Source organism: Balaenoptera musculus, chromosome 4, assembly GCF_009873245.2.
Source record: "Balaenoptera musculus isolate JJ_BM4_2016_0621 chromosome 4, mBalMus1.pri.v3, whole genome shotgun sequence".
In the NCBI taxonomy this organism is placed as follows: Eukaryota; Metazoa; Chordata; class Mammalia; order Artiodactyla; family Balaenopteridae; genus Balaenoptera; species Balaenoptera musculus.
The window spans coordinates 110,343,028-110,358,032 of NC_045788.1; the positions used below are offsets into that span (position 1 = coordinate 110,343,028).

The window sequence follows — 15,005 nt, forward strand, 5'->3', positions numbered from 1 at the left end:
AGATATGTCACTCTGCAGACATCAAAATGATAATATAGGAATACTAGGAACAATTTTACATACATAAATTTGCTAACTTAAATGATATGGATCTGTTCGTAAAAACCACTACCACAACTCACCCCATATGAAGTATATAATTTGAATATTCTATAACTATTGAAGACATTTGGTTTGTAACTTTCAAATAATAAATCTATAGGTACAGATGTTTTCTTTCTCTCTCTCTTTTTCTTTCTTTCCTCTCCCCTTCTTTCTTTCCTTTCTTCTCTTTCCTTCCTTCTCTTTCTTTCCTTCCTTCCTTTCTTTCTTTCTCTCTCTTTCTTTCTTTCTTTCTCAGTAGATAAAAGCAGTCAATATTTATTTGTCTTAATTAGGGAAAAATTTCCAAAACACTTGGACAGTGATGACCCCATGGTGCTTTATTGTGGCTCCATCTCATATCTCCCAACTTTTAGATCAGGATGTCTTGAAATAGTGTTTCCATTTGACCTACCATGATCTAACATGTAGATGATCTTTTTCTATGCTTTGATGTTTTGGATTCTTCTAAAACCGATTGTAAGTATCTATTGACTACACTGGTTTAATAGTGATACAAAGTTTTTATTTATTTTTTTTTCAGGTACAGATGTTTTCAATTGGTAATCCTGTGAAACATTTAAATACTTCACACTAACTTTATACAATCTTTTCCAGAAAATGGAAAAAGAAGGAATACTTCATAGTACATTTTATGAAGCCAGTATTGCCCTGATACCAGAAGCAGATAGAGACATTAATAAAAGGAAAACCACAGACCAATATTCCTCTTGAATATAGACAGAAAGATTCTTAACAAAATATTAGCAAATGCAATGTAGTGACACATAAAAACAATTGTACACCATAACCAAGTAGGATTTATTCCAGAGATGTGAAGCTTGTTAAATATTTAAAATCAACTAATATAATCCATCATATTAACAGGCTAAAGAAGAAAAAAAGCATTAAATTCATTGATGCAGAAAAAGTATTTTACAGAATTCAATACCCATTTATAATTAAATAGTTCAGAATAATAGCCATAGAGAACTTCTTGAACTTGACTAACAGCATCTACTAAAAACCTACATCTAATAATATACTTAATGGCCAGAAACTAAATGCTTTCCCCCTAAGTTTGAGAACGAGGCAAATGTGTGTGCTCTCACCATTCCTATTTAACATAGTGTTGAAAGTTCTAGCTAATGAAATAAAGCAAAAAAAGGGAAAGAGAAGACATAAGACTGGAATAGAAGAAATAAAATTGTCCCTATTGATGGGTAATATGATGATCTATGTAGAAAATTCCAAGGAATCCAAACAATCAAAAAACAAGATCTAAGAAGTAAGTTTAGCAAGATTGCAAGATGCAAGAAACATATACAAAAATCAATTATATTTCTATGTACTAGCAATGAACGTGGGACCATAAAAATTTTTTTTAAAATATGATGTCATTTTTAATTGTGCCCCCTTCCTCCCTCCCTACCTTCCTCCCTTCCTCTCTCCCTCTCTCCCTTCTTCCCTCCCTTTTTTCTCTCTCAAAAGAAATATTTATTTATAAATATAATAAAATTTAAACAGGACTGTATGCTGACAACTATGAAACACCAGTGAAAGAGGTGAAAAGATCTAAATAAATGAAGGTGCATACTGTGCTCACAGATTCGAAGACTCAACATAGTGAAGATGTCATTTCTCCCAAATAAAAAGCAGTTTAAGACAATTCCTATTAAAATTCCAGCAAGTTTTTTTTTTAAGACATAGAGAAGATTGTTCTAAAATTATATGGAAAGGCAAAACAATTGTTTTAAATAGCTAAAACAATCTTGTAAAAGAGAAAGTGGTAGGAATCAGATTTCCTGATTTTAAGACATTATATAGCTGCATTAATCAAGACTATGTTGTATCAGTGTAGGGATAGATACAAATTGATGTAACAGAGTAGAGAACCTAGAAATAGGCCTACACAAATATGCCCAACTAATTTTTGACAAAAGTAGAAAAACATTTCAAAGGAGGAAGGATTTCCTTTTCAATTCATGATGTTGGAGCAGTTGGACATCCATGGGCTAAAAATTAACCTCAAACTAAATTTTACACCTTATATAAAAGTTAAAATAGATAATGAACTAACATATAAAATGTAAAACTGGAAAACTTTTAGAAAAAATTTCAGAATGTAGGAGTAGTCAAAGAGTTCTTAAACTCAACACCAAAAGCACAATCAATACAAGGAAAAATTTACAAATTGAACTTTATTAAAATTATGATATAAAGCCTCTGTTAAGATGATGAAAAGAAAAGCTGCAGACTGGAGGAAAATGTTTGCAAACCACATATCCAACAAAGGTCTCAAGTTTAGAATACAGTTGATCCTTGAACAACACTGGTGTTAATCTGCATTTGACTTATAGTCTGCCCTCTGTATCTGAGGTTCCTTAGTATCTGCAGATTCAACCAAACACAGACCGTATAGTACTGTAGTATTTATTATTGAAAAATACCTGTGTTCAAATTCAACTGTATATAAAGATGTCTCAAAACTCCTCATTAAAAAAAGGAAAAAAAGAAAGACAAAACAAAAACCCAGTTAGAAAATGGTCAGAAGACGTGAACAGTGTATATAGATGCCTAATAAACAGATGAAAGAAAATATATTCAACATTGTTAGTTGATAAGGAAATGCAAACTAAAACTACAAGGAATTATCACCACCCATCTGTTGAAGTGGCTTTAGCCATTTCATTTATTTTAATAAAATGCAGTGACTACACCAAATGCTGGTGAGGATTCAGGGAGACTGGATCATTCCTGGTGGGAATGTAAAATTTTACAGTCTGTGAATGTAAAGTGTTTCACTCTGTGAAACAGTGAGGTAGTTGTAAAACTACCATACAACCCAACAATCACACTCTGGGTTTTTATCCCCCCAAATTAAAACTTTTTCTCCCCACACACAAAGCCATCTGCATGAATGTTCGTAGCAGCTTTATTCATAACTAATACCTGGAAGCAAGCCAGGTATGCTTCAATAGATGAATGGTTAAACAAATTGTGATACACCCATACCATGGAATACTACTTAGCAATAAAAAGTAATACTATTGATCCACAAAACAACTTGGATTAATTTTCAGATGATTATGCTGACAGGAAAAAGCCTGTCTCAAAAGAGGACATACATATGATTCAACTACTTTTATGTATCATTCTTGTAGTGACAAAATAAAGAAACAGAAAAATTAGTGGTAACCAGGGGTTAAGGATAGTGGTGGGAAGGCAGGAGGAAAGTGGATGTGATTTTAAAAGGGTATCAGGAGAGCTGCCTGTGATGTCATTGTGTATCTTGACTGTATCAATGCCAGTACCTTGGCTGGGATATTGTTCCATAGTTTTTCAAATGTTACCATTTGAGTAAACAGGTAAAGTCTACACAAGATCTGTCTGTATTATTTCATGTAACTGCGTGGTAATCTATATTTATCTCAAAATCAAAAGTTTTAATTAAAATTTTTTAAAATCCTCTTTATATCAGAAACAAAGTGGCTCGAAAAAATCATATGAAAATGTTAATAGTCATTTAACTATTACCACTCATGGGCATTTGAAAGTAAGCTTCATTTTCAAAAGCATATTGACGTAGGTAATAACTTCTCAAATAGATTTTTTTAAGTTTAGAGTTAGTCAAATCAGGACATCTGCTGCTCATGCAGTCTTAGAACATCAATGCCAATTAAAATCACTGTGGCTCAGAGCTGATACTCAACTTTAGAGTTCAGAATTCCACCCCCTACTTTAGATTGAGCTATAGGGGCCACACTCACGATAAACTCATATTAACAACAACAACAACAAAAATTGATCTAATAATGTTAGATGGAGTATATGCCTTAAAAGTTAGTTGGAATCCTTGTGTTCAGTAAACAAGTCACCTTTGTTTTGTTCCAAATAGTTTTTGAATTCAAATAAGTAATTTTAAGGATTTTTAAATGAGCATAGAGTTAACACTATAAACATTACATGGTCTTAGACAATATGTAATCTCGGTAAAGTAAATGTCTTATGGACCATTCCTGCCTGACTGGTGTTACTACCCCTGTAATAAGTGGAAAGCTTGAGTTTACCAACTAGTGTTTCTTTCTTCCCATTAGTGCTGGATTAGTACTGATGAATGCATTTTATTAAGCTTTGTAATAATGTTTGTTTTTTACTAAGCCCAATGCAGATCACTGTTCTTTTCTTGAGATTTTTCTCAGATTTCTTCAGTACATCCTGGTTTTGACAATTCAAACTTGTCACCTTGATTGTACTCCCTAACTCGTCATCAAAGAAGCATTTATAAACTATGTGTTAGTTACATTTATTTCTGCTATTAGCTAATGTTACTTGTATGGTGGTATTTATTTTTCTCTGAGATGCTCTTTTTATCAATCTGGAGTCTCTCTCATTGTAGACAATTCTCTTACTAGAAAATTCATAGACTCAAGTGTTTGAAGTGACCTCAGTAACATAGTTTAATCTTTAATCTTTGCTTCAACATCCCTAATTCTGCTTGCCCTTAGATATCTTCAGTAGTGTGAAACCCATCTCATGAGGTAGCCCGTTCCATATTTGGACAGGTTTCCCCATTAGAAAATTCTTTGTTACATTAAGTTAAAAATCTGTCTATCAATTTGTAACCCATGGACACTCAGAAGACAGATCCAATCACTTTTCTACATAGTGTGCCTTTGAGTATTATAACCTGGGGCTCTTTCTATTTCCAGAGTGTGTATTTCCATTTTCTCCCCAATTATTTTTCCTATTGCATTATGTGGTTTTGAATTCTTATTTATTAGCAAACTTGAATTTGTCTATATCCATCTTATATTTGGAATTCTGAATGTAATATACCGATGGGTTCTGACTATATCATATTATATTTTAGTCAGAAATTTCTTAGCCATTGCCCAGTATAGACATGCATTGTATCTTTGTTGTTTTCTATTTATTTTATACCTCAAAAGTACAATTGTGTCAAAAAACTTCTAGCGTACTAAGGTTTGGTTCTGTTCTGTCTTCTAGACTTGTAAATAATGTGTATATAAGGTAATGTGCATATAAGGTATATAATGTGTATATAAAATCACTCACTCTTTCAGTGATATATTTTTTTTCCTTTTTTTTGTTTGTTTTACCTCATTTGCTCTCCCTCAAGTGTATTGTGAAGATTACTATTTTTTTAAGCCTCAATATATGTCTAGTCAAAAATCTTACAATCTATCATTTAAATTTAAATTGGATTCCGAAAGTCACTAGATTAAATCTCCTGCTATACTTAGTGAATGAAAATATATGTTAAAGGAGGGAAAGCAGACCATTTTTATGTTTCTAACAGGCTAAATTGGGAACTTGTCAGGGCTCACAATCCAGTTCCTCAGAAGTCTAAAACTGAACTTGAAAGCACCCTGGTCACCTCTGACCCACTGTGGAACACAGTGGTCACAATTGAAGAGGAAGGTGGTGCGTTTCTTTTCAAGAAGAGCCACCTGCAATCACAGGTGTTATCAACAAGCCTTGGAGCTTCGAAGAGCTATTGTATTTTCCTTCAGCCAGCCATTGTGATGACAGCGCTTCAGAGGTTACTGGGCCACTTTTAAACTTTTCTATCTTAAAAGCCACAGTAGAAATATATAGGCCACCTCGATTAATCAAAATTATATTTTCTGTCTTGCTGTAATATGATCATAAACCTTCAAAGAGGCCTTTCCTTATGAAGTGTTTATGAGTTACGAGAAACAAATGTAGGCCTTTGATCTGTAAACATGACAAATCTTCACAAAAATGCAATTGCCTTCAACTAGATATTCCCCTCTTTCGTCTTTAAAAGAGACGCACTTTTCATAAAATCAACTATTGCCAAAGATTAACAAGTATCTATGAAACAAAGGAGCTTTGAAATTATTCTTTGATTAGCTTGCTGTATCAAAGGTCAAGGAATTGTATCCTTGAGTGGTGGTGGAGAGCTGTGGAAGCATCATGAACAGGCTTGCTCTCGCTGACTTAGTACTGCTGTTGCTGTAGTGAAGAGAAGGCCATTTTGAACCAGTGGGTCAGACATATAACATGGGGTGTCATAACAGTTGGAAAAAATCAGCAAATTATGATAAGAAGAATTTATACTTCAGAGCAATACTCATTTTTGTGTATAGCCATTATTTTTCTGGACCTTTCTACTTGTTTATGTGCCTATTTCATTCTCTGCTCACATTTACATCTTTATTAAATTTTTATACCCTTTTGTCTTCATCTACTCCTCATGTAACTGGCTGTGAATGAATCTGAATCACATATTTATGTTAGTGACAAGTCAGAATGCCAAATTTGAGCTATTTGTGGCTCCGATGTGAGCAATTTACATATTTACAGTCTCTAACATCTGCTTTAAAATATTCTAATATTATAATTCTTTCCAAAGTCGGTTTGACCATTAGCAATCAACAAGAGCAACAATGAAATACATTGTAATGGTAATTGATAAATTAAAAGAAACCACCTGTGAGCAAGAGGGCTGTAGAAAAAGGCAAGTTAAGATGGCTAGTGAAGTGGCACATTGCTGCAAGCTCCATGAACGTCCTGGGATACATCCAAAATTTTATAAACTTCGCTAATATACCAATAATACAGATGATAACAAGAGAAAGCAAAAAACAAAAACAAAACAAAAAAGGAGGGAACAAAGATTAGAAAATAATTTGGGAGGCAGGGAAACATATAGGCTATAATCATCCGTACAGTTGCTGTGTCTGTGGATAAAATCTGACTTTAAAGTTTTTTTGGCTTTGAGAGATGTTTTGGATGGGGGGAAAGTCAGACAGATCTGTACCAGTGTCCCAATCCTTCACTTATCTGTTCAGGTGATTTTGGAAGAATCACGTAAAATCTCTTGTTTCAGTTTCCTCATCTGTAATTAGAGGATGATGACCCTTAGTGTAAGTGTAAAGAAAAAATTAAACATGACTATATGGATAAAGCATTTGACCCATTATCTATTCTCAGTAAAGGATAGTTTTCTGTTCTTTCTTTATCTCCCCAGATTGCAAACTGCCAGCAGCCAAAGGGGAGAGGGAATCATCCTCAGGAGTTAGCAGATACATTGTGACTCTGACAGTTTTCTCGTGTTGCTCATTGTTTGGGAGTCATTGAGTATTGTGGTTGGAACTGTTCGCAATGACAGTTCTACATGCCAATGAAAAAGCAAATGTCACAAACCTATTCAGTGGCCTTCAGTGCAGGTTGAAAAAGGTATTGAAAATGTAGTTTGGGAGGGATTTTCTGAAAGGGAGAAGATGGTATAGCCCAAATAAGCAGCTTTTTCCTAAATGCCTGATTTAATCAAAGAGTAACATGTAGAATTTATATTTGTTAAATAAAAATCTTTCTCAAGAACAATTTTCAGCAGAAGAAGCACAGTGAATTTAACTAGATAGTGCCTCTCCTTACTTTCCTTTCATACTGTGCAAAGGTTTTTTTGTTTTGTTTTGTTTTGGGGGTTTTTTTTGTTTGTTTGTTTTTAATGTGGTATATCTCATAATCTTTGTATAATAGAGGAATAGACCATAGTGTTTAGGTTGCAGATTCCCTCTTACTGGAAAAAAATAGTTTGGCATGGGAGAGTTTACCACTGATCCAGAAAACCATTGGTGGTTGTCTAAGTAGTGACATGCTGATATTCAGCAGGTATCCAAATTAGTGAATTTCAGCAACAAAAACTGATTTTGGAAAAAGTAGTAGACTTAGTTCCAAGGGACTTGAGGGGCTAATATAAAACTAATCATAGATGAACATGACTATAACATTCCTTGCTTAAGACATAGTTTCTTATATATTATCCCTGGGTGTCCAGAGAAAGCCTCTCAGAGGTCATATTTGGTTAAAATCTGCTTGACATTTGAGCTTGGGTTCAACTCGGGCAGAGAATTCCAGGCAGAGATGCGAAGTCCATATGGTTAAGATGAGCTTGATTGTGCTTGAGGAACAGAAAGAAGGCCACTGTAGCTGGCACTTAGTGGAAGGGAGTAAGTCACAGTATTAGACTGGTGCTTGATTGTATTGGACCTTGTAACCAGGACTATAGAGTGGATTTTATCCCAGGTGAGATGGGACTTATTTAATAGGACCAGGTCACTCTGACTGGGCAGCGTTGTGACCTGAAAGTGGGTCATTAATCTCAACCTGACGGCACGCTGTACATTTGCAAAGTGCCTGGGCATTGATAACTATAAGTATAAAACTCTGGGTGGGTGACTTGACAATTCATCCTATGTCTTTATATATGAAAAAGAATCCTGAAACCATGGAAATTTAAGATAATTTTGGGACCTTTTAAAAAAGTTAATTTTATAAGCATAGGCTAAATTCTCCTCAAAATTTTCACCAGATATCTGATATTCTGAGGAGCCTAAGCTTTTATTTCCCAGGACCTGCATCCATTGCAGATGTGAAGTTTCTTCTAATCTATTGTTTTATCTTTTACAAATTTGTCAGTTTGCCTTTTACTTCAGAATATATTTGTGTTTATTTTACTACAGTTAGCTCTTTAAGTTGCTGTCAAGGGGCAGATGTGCATAGTAGCAAGCTACTTTGATTCTGCGGTAAGAAACCTGAGTTCAAATTCTGACTTCATCACTGGCCAGCTGTGTGGCCCTGTGAAAGTTACATATGGACACTGGTAAAATGTGAGTTTTAATTGTAGGGGTTAACAGACTATGGCCTGTGAGCCAAATCTGGCTGCTATCTGTTTTTGTTAATAAAGTTTTATTGAACTACAGTCATGCTTACTCCTTTACATATTGTCTGTGATCTCTTACAACCTACAACAGCAGAGCTGAATCATTGCGACATAGACTGTGTGTGGCCCACAGAGCGTAAAATGTTTATACTTGGCCCTTTACAAAAAAGTTCACCAACCCCTGTTGTAGTGCACACTTCTGAGGGTTATCGTGGGAATTCCATGGAATAATTCACACAAAGCTCTTTGTACAAGGTCCAGCATTTAATAAGCATTCAATATATATTTATAATTACTAGAATTTTTAGAAATTCATTTTGTTTACTTCACAGTAATCAGGTCAAATTGACTCTCATGAAGATGCACCACTGTTTATGTGTATTTCTGTATATGCTTGGGGGTAAAATTGCCTAAGTTTGAGAAGTCTGTTTTTTGAGTAGTCATATTTTGGTGATGCTTGCCCATTTCTGCATTAATAACAGTCCTGGATATTGGAGGTTTTATTTTGCCCACTAATCTGTCCTTGATATGAATATTATAAATTATACATATGTAAAAGTTCTTGGCTATATTACAGCAATATGGGTAGATTGTTAAATTAATCATTGCAGAACCCTTTGAAAATCTAGGCAGCAATGTGCAAATGCAAAATTTATAACTGGAGCAAACAAAAAGAAGCTGATGATTCCTTAAGGATACTGATGTTTTTATGGTTTCTTTCTTTTATTGTCGTCACCAGAGATTTATATAACATTTGGGGAAATTTTCAATATTTAATCATAAGCATTTTTATTCCAATGTAGGCTATACATGCAGGCCAATCTGAATTTGTTCTAACTAGAGGCTGGATATATTATTTTTTTTTTTAATTGGGGTATATGTTCAGATGAATGCCCATGTGTGTTAAAACTTAAAATAAACAAATTCATGCATTAATAAGGAAATATGATTAGTGAAGAGTTTAATGATTTTACTTTTCATAGTGGTAAACATGTTGTAAAAGGCCCCTAAACAAAGATTGTAAACTGTGGGGAAAAAGGAAGAGGATAATCTTATTTGAGCGTCCCAAATAAATAATTTCTTATTTAGTTTTCTTCGTGAAAATATCTTCCTAAATGCCTGCATCATACTAATTACGTAGCCACTTTTGTAGGTATCTGAAGTACCTACAAAAGTATATTTAAGTTACATGTATGCCAGTGTAGTCAAGAGTTTTGTTCTTAATTTCCATTTCCTATTTCAATGACTCTGAAAACACAGTTTCTTAAGTAATGTATACTAGGTTTTTTTTTTTTTTTTAACTGCTTCTGAGTTAATGTTGGATTTTATTTGAGTTTCTTAGCTTTCTATGTACCTTATTAATTCAGTTCAGGTCAATTTGTTTAAAATTAATTTTAAAAAAGGTATAGGACATGATTCCTACCACATAGACATTTATTGTTGTGTTGGGAAGACTGGTTACATGAACCAGTTTATCTCCTATTTTCTTTTACACTAATTAAGGAATTGTCAGGAAGATTCTGTGAATCTTATGCTGAGACTTGAGTAACAGGTAGAGTTTGGATGGGAGAGGAATGGGTAATAGTTCTTATATTTGTTTTTTTCTTGGCGGGGGAGGCTGAATGGTTGTGTTTTTTAGTATGTGTGTTTATTTTCCCCTATCCTCTAGAATTCTGTTATTGCCTAAAACACATTATTTGATGTAATAAACCTTTAGGTCTGGATTATGTTAGCATATAGTGGAATGATTCAAATTATTTACTCTGTATCCTGAAGCTCAGAAAACTTTTGATCTTGAATTAATCTTTCACTTTAATAAAAGGTTTATTAAATCCTAAATTAGAAGGAGAACAAATAATCTAGTAACTCCTTGTCAAAAATTATCACTCTGAGGTTCAGAGAGGTTATGTGCTTATACTGATTTTTGCAAAATCAGATGGAATAGTTTTCTTGACTCCTAACTCAGTGCTATTTGTGTGTATGTGTGTGTTACAAATGCTTCCTTGATGTTCATTAAGTGAAGTCTGACATAATTTTCTCGTAAAATGCATCAAACCAAGGCACTTGCTTTCTTTATTTTTTTTCAAAATTAGTAAATATATTTATTTATTTAATGATTTCAAGCAATAGCTAGTTTTTTGATAGGCTTTCACTTTTGCCTTATCAATGACAATTTAAAAGGAAGAGAGGCTGACGAGAGAGAAAAGGAAGAGAGAAAAAGAGGTTAGAAAAGAAAAAGGAAGGGAAAGAGAAGAAGAGATCATATGGAGAGCTAGTTTAGGGATTAAGGAGCCACAGAGAGCAAGGGAAAAAAGGAATGGCTTCTTAAGACTGATAGAAAGAGCAGAGTCTCAGCCGAAGGGAGCAATAGTTGGGGCAGGATTCAAGAAAAGCATGAGCCTTAATTGGGAAAGAGGCTATAACATGAAGTGGGAATTTTCCAGAGATGTATCTTGCTAGAAAGAAAATTATCCCAAAGGTATTCTCTTTAAAGAGAAAAGCTCTGGCTACTTACCGTGCCTGAGCTCGGGCTCCGGCCACTTCCCCACCCCACTGCCACCCTCAGAGGTGCTGGATCTGCAGGTCTGTGGCTAGCGGTGGGCACACGTCTCTGTTCTGCAGGATGGGGTTTATTAAAGTTATCAAGAATAAGGCCTACCTCAAGAGATACCAAGTGAAATTTGGAAGAAGACGAGAGGTTAAAGCTGATGACTGTGCTCAGAAATGCATGGTAATCCAGGATAAAAATAAGTACAGGAAACCCAAATATAGGATGATAGTTCATGTAACCGAGAGAGATATCATTTGTCAGATTGCTTATTCCATATAGAAGGAGATATGATAGTTTGTGCAGCTTATGTTCATGAACTCTCATGGATACCCTGCAGAAAGCACTGATGGTCAACCTGGTGCCTTTGCCTGCTGTTTGGATGCAGGGATTGCCGGAACTACTACTTGAAATAAAGGTTTGGGGGCCCTGAAGGGAGCTGTGGATGGAGGCTTGTCTGTCCCTCACAGTACCAAAAGACTCTGGTTATGATTCAGAAAGCAAGGAGTCCATTGCAGAAGTACACTGGAAGCACTTCATGGGTCAGAACATTGCAGATTGTATGTGTTACCTGATTGAAGAAGGTGAAGATGCTTCCAAGAAATAATTCTCTCAATACATAAAGAACAGTGTGACTCTAGACACGATGGAGGAGATTATAAGAAACCTCATGCTGCTGTAGGAGAGAATCCAGTCTATGAGAAGAAGCCCGAGAAACAAGGTTAAAAGAAGAAGTAGAACCATCTCAGAATGTCAAATGCCCAGAAGAATGATGGAGTAGCTCAGAAGAAGGCAAGCTTCCTCAGAGCTCAGGAATGAGCCGCTGGGAGCTGATAAACCAAACCACTATTTTCTATGAAGGTTTTTCAGATAAAGACAATAATAAACTTATTGACTAAGCTAAATAAATAAATAAACAAACAAATAAATAAAATAGAAAAATTCTGGAGAAATGCGATTCAAACATTTCAGAAATGAATAGCTGAGTATTATATGAGAGGTTCAGCCACACAAAATTATCACATAAAAAATGTTCATCTCTTATTTTTTCATGCTCTCACCTGTTTATTTGAAGGCTAATTTAATAAATAGCTTTCCACAAAATCTGATTGTGTTGACTGTATTAGAATTGATTTTTAAAGGAGGTCACATGTTAAAGATTACACTATAGAACTGTTAGTATGTAATACAAAGGTATTCTTGCTATGCCTGTCAGAAATGGATTGACAGCTTTTCTGAATTAAATTTATGGTGATTTCCAATAAGTTTGAGTGATATATTGTCCAATTTATCCTGTAGACCTCCACCTTTAATATCACTTTTTTTGAGGAACCTAGCTTCGTATTTTCCACACTAGATTAACAGATCCTTTCTCATTATAGTGTCATACTACCATACTTTTCTTTGTGTTATTAATCACTATTGTAATTAAATGCATTTGTGTTATTATTTGTAAAATGTCTGTCTCTCCCGTTAGTCTCTAAGCTCCATGAAAATGGGTGTTGTATGCTTTCTATTCATGACTATAACCCCAGCACCTAGCATTGAGCCTGGCACAAAGCAGGTACTCAAGAAATATTTGTTGAATGCACCAATAAGTAAACAGCACACTACTCCAGAAAAAATAAATGCAGAATTAAAAAATAAGGCTCAAGACGGTGGCCATGGAAGTCGGAATCCTCTAAGGAATGTGTAACAACTCAACTGCTGAATCAACTAGCAAAAAAAAAAGGCTCATTTTGTTTTGATGTTAGCCAAAACGTGCTTATCTTTAAGAAGACTTATTTTCAATATGAAAAAAATTATAGGTATTATAACACATTGGTCTATTCCAATTTATATTTAATTTATATGTAAACAAATACATTTAAAATCTGTTTATTATCCAATAGGTGCTCCCCTTAATCAATCCTTACTATATATCAAACACTGCTAACCACATTATACACATTATCCTATTTAATCCTCTTTCAGGAGTGTGCTGAAATTATCTTCCATTTTACAGTTGAGAAAACTGAGGCTTAGAGAAGTTTAGTACCTTGCCCAAGTTCATACAACTGACATGACCACATGTTGGAGCTATGAGTATGTGGTTTTAAAAAATTATTGTACCAAGGAAATTGCCAAAAACAAAAACTAACTTATACAATGGTCATGCTGAATGTAGCACTATCCAATTATACTTAAGGGTTGAGGTTTTGGACTCAAAAGGTTGAGTTCCACCTGTACTTATTAGCTGGGTGACCCTGAACATTTTAACTTTTTAAAATCTCAGATTCTCCAACCATGAAACACACTTGATATTACGGCCTTGTTAAGTGAGACTATGTAATATGTGAGTTCTAGAAGCAAGTAGACATTCAATGAATTTGAATTTCTTTTTCTTTTCTATATAACACCTATATTCTCCATTCTGTTCTATTATAGCCAGCCCACTAAATGCTAATTCCCTTTGTTTGTAGGAATGTGTACAAATAGACATTAAAGAACTATATCTTATTTAACAAGGTTAGTGCAAATTTGAAAACTGCTGAAGGAGTGATAGTTGAAATTTAAATATGATTAATGGCAGCTTCCCATACAGTTTTCCTCAATTTCCCACCCCCAGAACACACACACACACACAGACACACACACACACACACAGCACACACAGGCATGCACAGACCATTTTCTGAAAAACTAGTGCTTCTTTTTTCCCTTGCCTTATCTCTATCCCTATGCACCTGGTATTCCCCAACTCATCTCCTCCCCAGAATGCTTATCCATTTTTGGTCTCAGAGTACATTGTTGCATTGCAACTTCCTTAGTATTCTAAATATCTATAACTTTATATAAACTGTAATAGTATTTTTCTTGAATGTTGTTGTAAAATATTCATTATTTAGGGGTGATAGTCAAGGAAAATCCTCTTGTAGTCAATATAGTCTATAAAATCATAATTATTTTGGACTAGAAAAGAAAATTAATTCCCAGATGCTTTATACTTGTTTATCTACAGGTCTTTGTTCTCCTTCACTTGTATTTTTCTCATTTATTTTTGATGCTGTTTAGAGGTATTTATCTTTAAGTTGCCTCAAGTCAGTCTTTTGAAATGAAGCTGGTTAAATATAAGTAAATAAACATTATATATCTAATTACAAATTTTAATACAGTGATGGAAAATTATCAAGTTTATGAGTTATTTTTCTACAATAGAAATATTATAGTAGTTCACTTAAATATCAAGTTACTCTATTAGAAATAAATCAATCAGAAGAGAAAAATTGAAAAATGAGAAATATATAAATAGTTAATGTTTCTAAACTTTTACCATTAAAATAAGCTTTTAAAATCTGATTACCAATTATAGTTTAATATTTGCCAATAATGTATATCTATATATGTTTAAGTCACTGTCAGTTTTGATCTGGAGCAATAATTATTTTCATTCTATAGGTAAGGTTGAATTTTAACCTTGTTTGAAAAAGATGGATGTGTATCTGTATACCTGTATGTATGTATATGTAATTAGCTAACCTATAGCGATTTGGTCTGTAGAAGAGCAATGCCTTGTTCAGCTGAGATATGTAATAATTTCACATAATACCTCCCCTTTGTTTCATTATAGAGGATGATTTAGCTTGGCTTTCTGCTTTCTGAACCTTGAGATGCTCAGCT

At 34.1% G+C, this 15,005-nt stretch overlaps 1 protein-coding gene and 1 pseudogene across 1 annotated transcript in view; both read left to right on the forward strand.

The window, feature by feature from the left end:
- Window positions 1-15,005, forward strand: part of GBE1 (1,4-alpha-glucan branching enzyme 1) — a 283,524-nt gene that overhangs the window by 167,029 nt on the left and 101,490 nt on the right. The gene's annotated exons all lie outside the window — the stretch shown is intronic.
- LOC118894910 lies at window positions 10,902-13,009 on the forward strand (annotated as a pseudogene).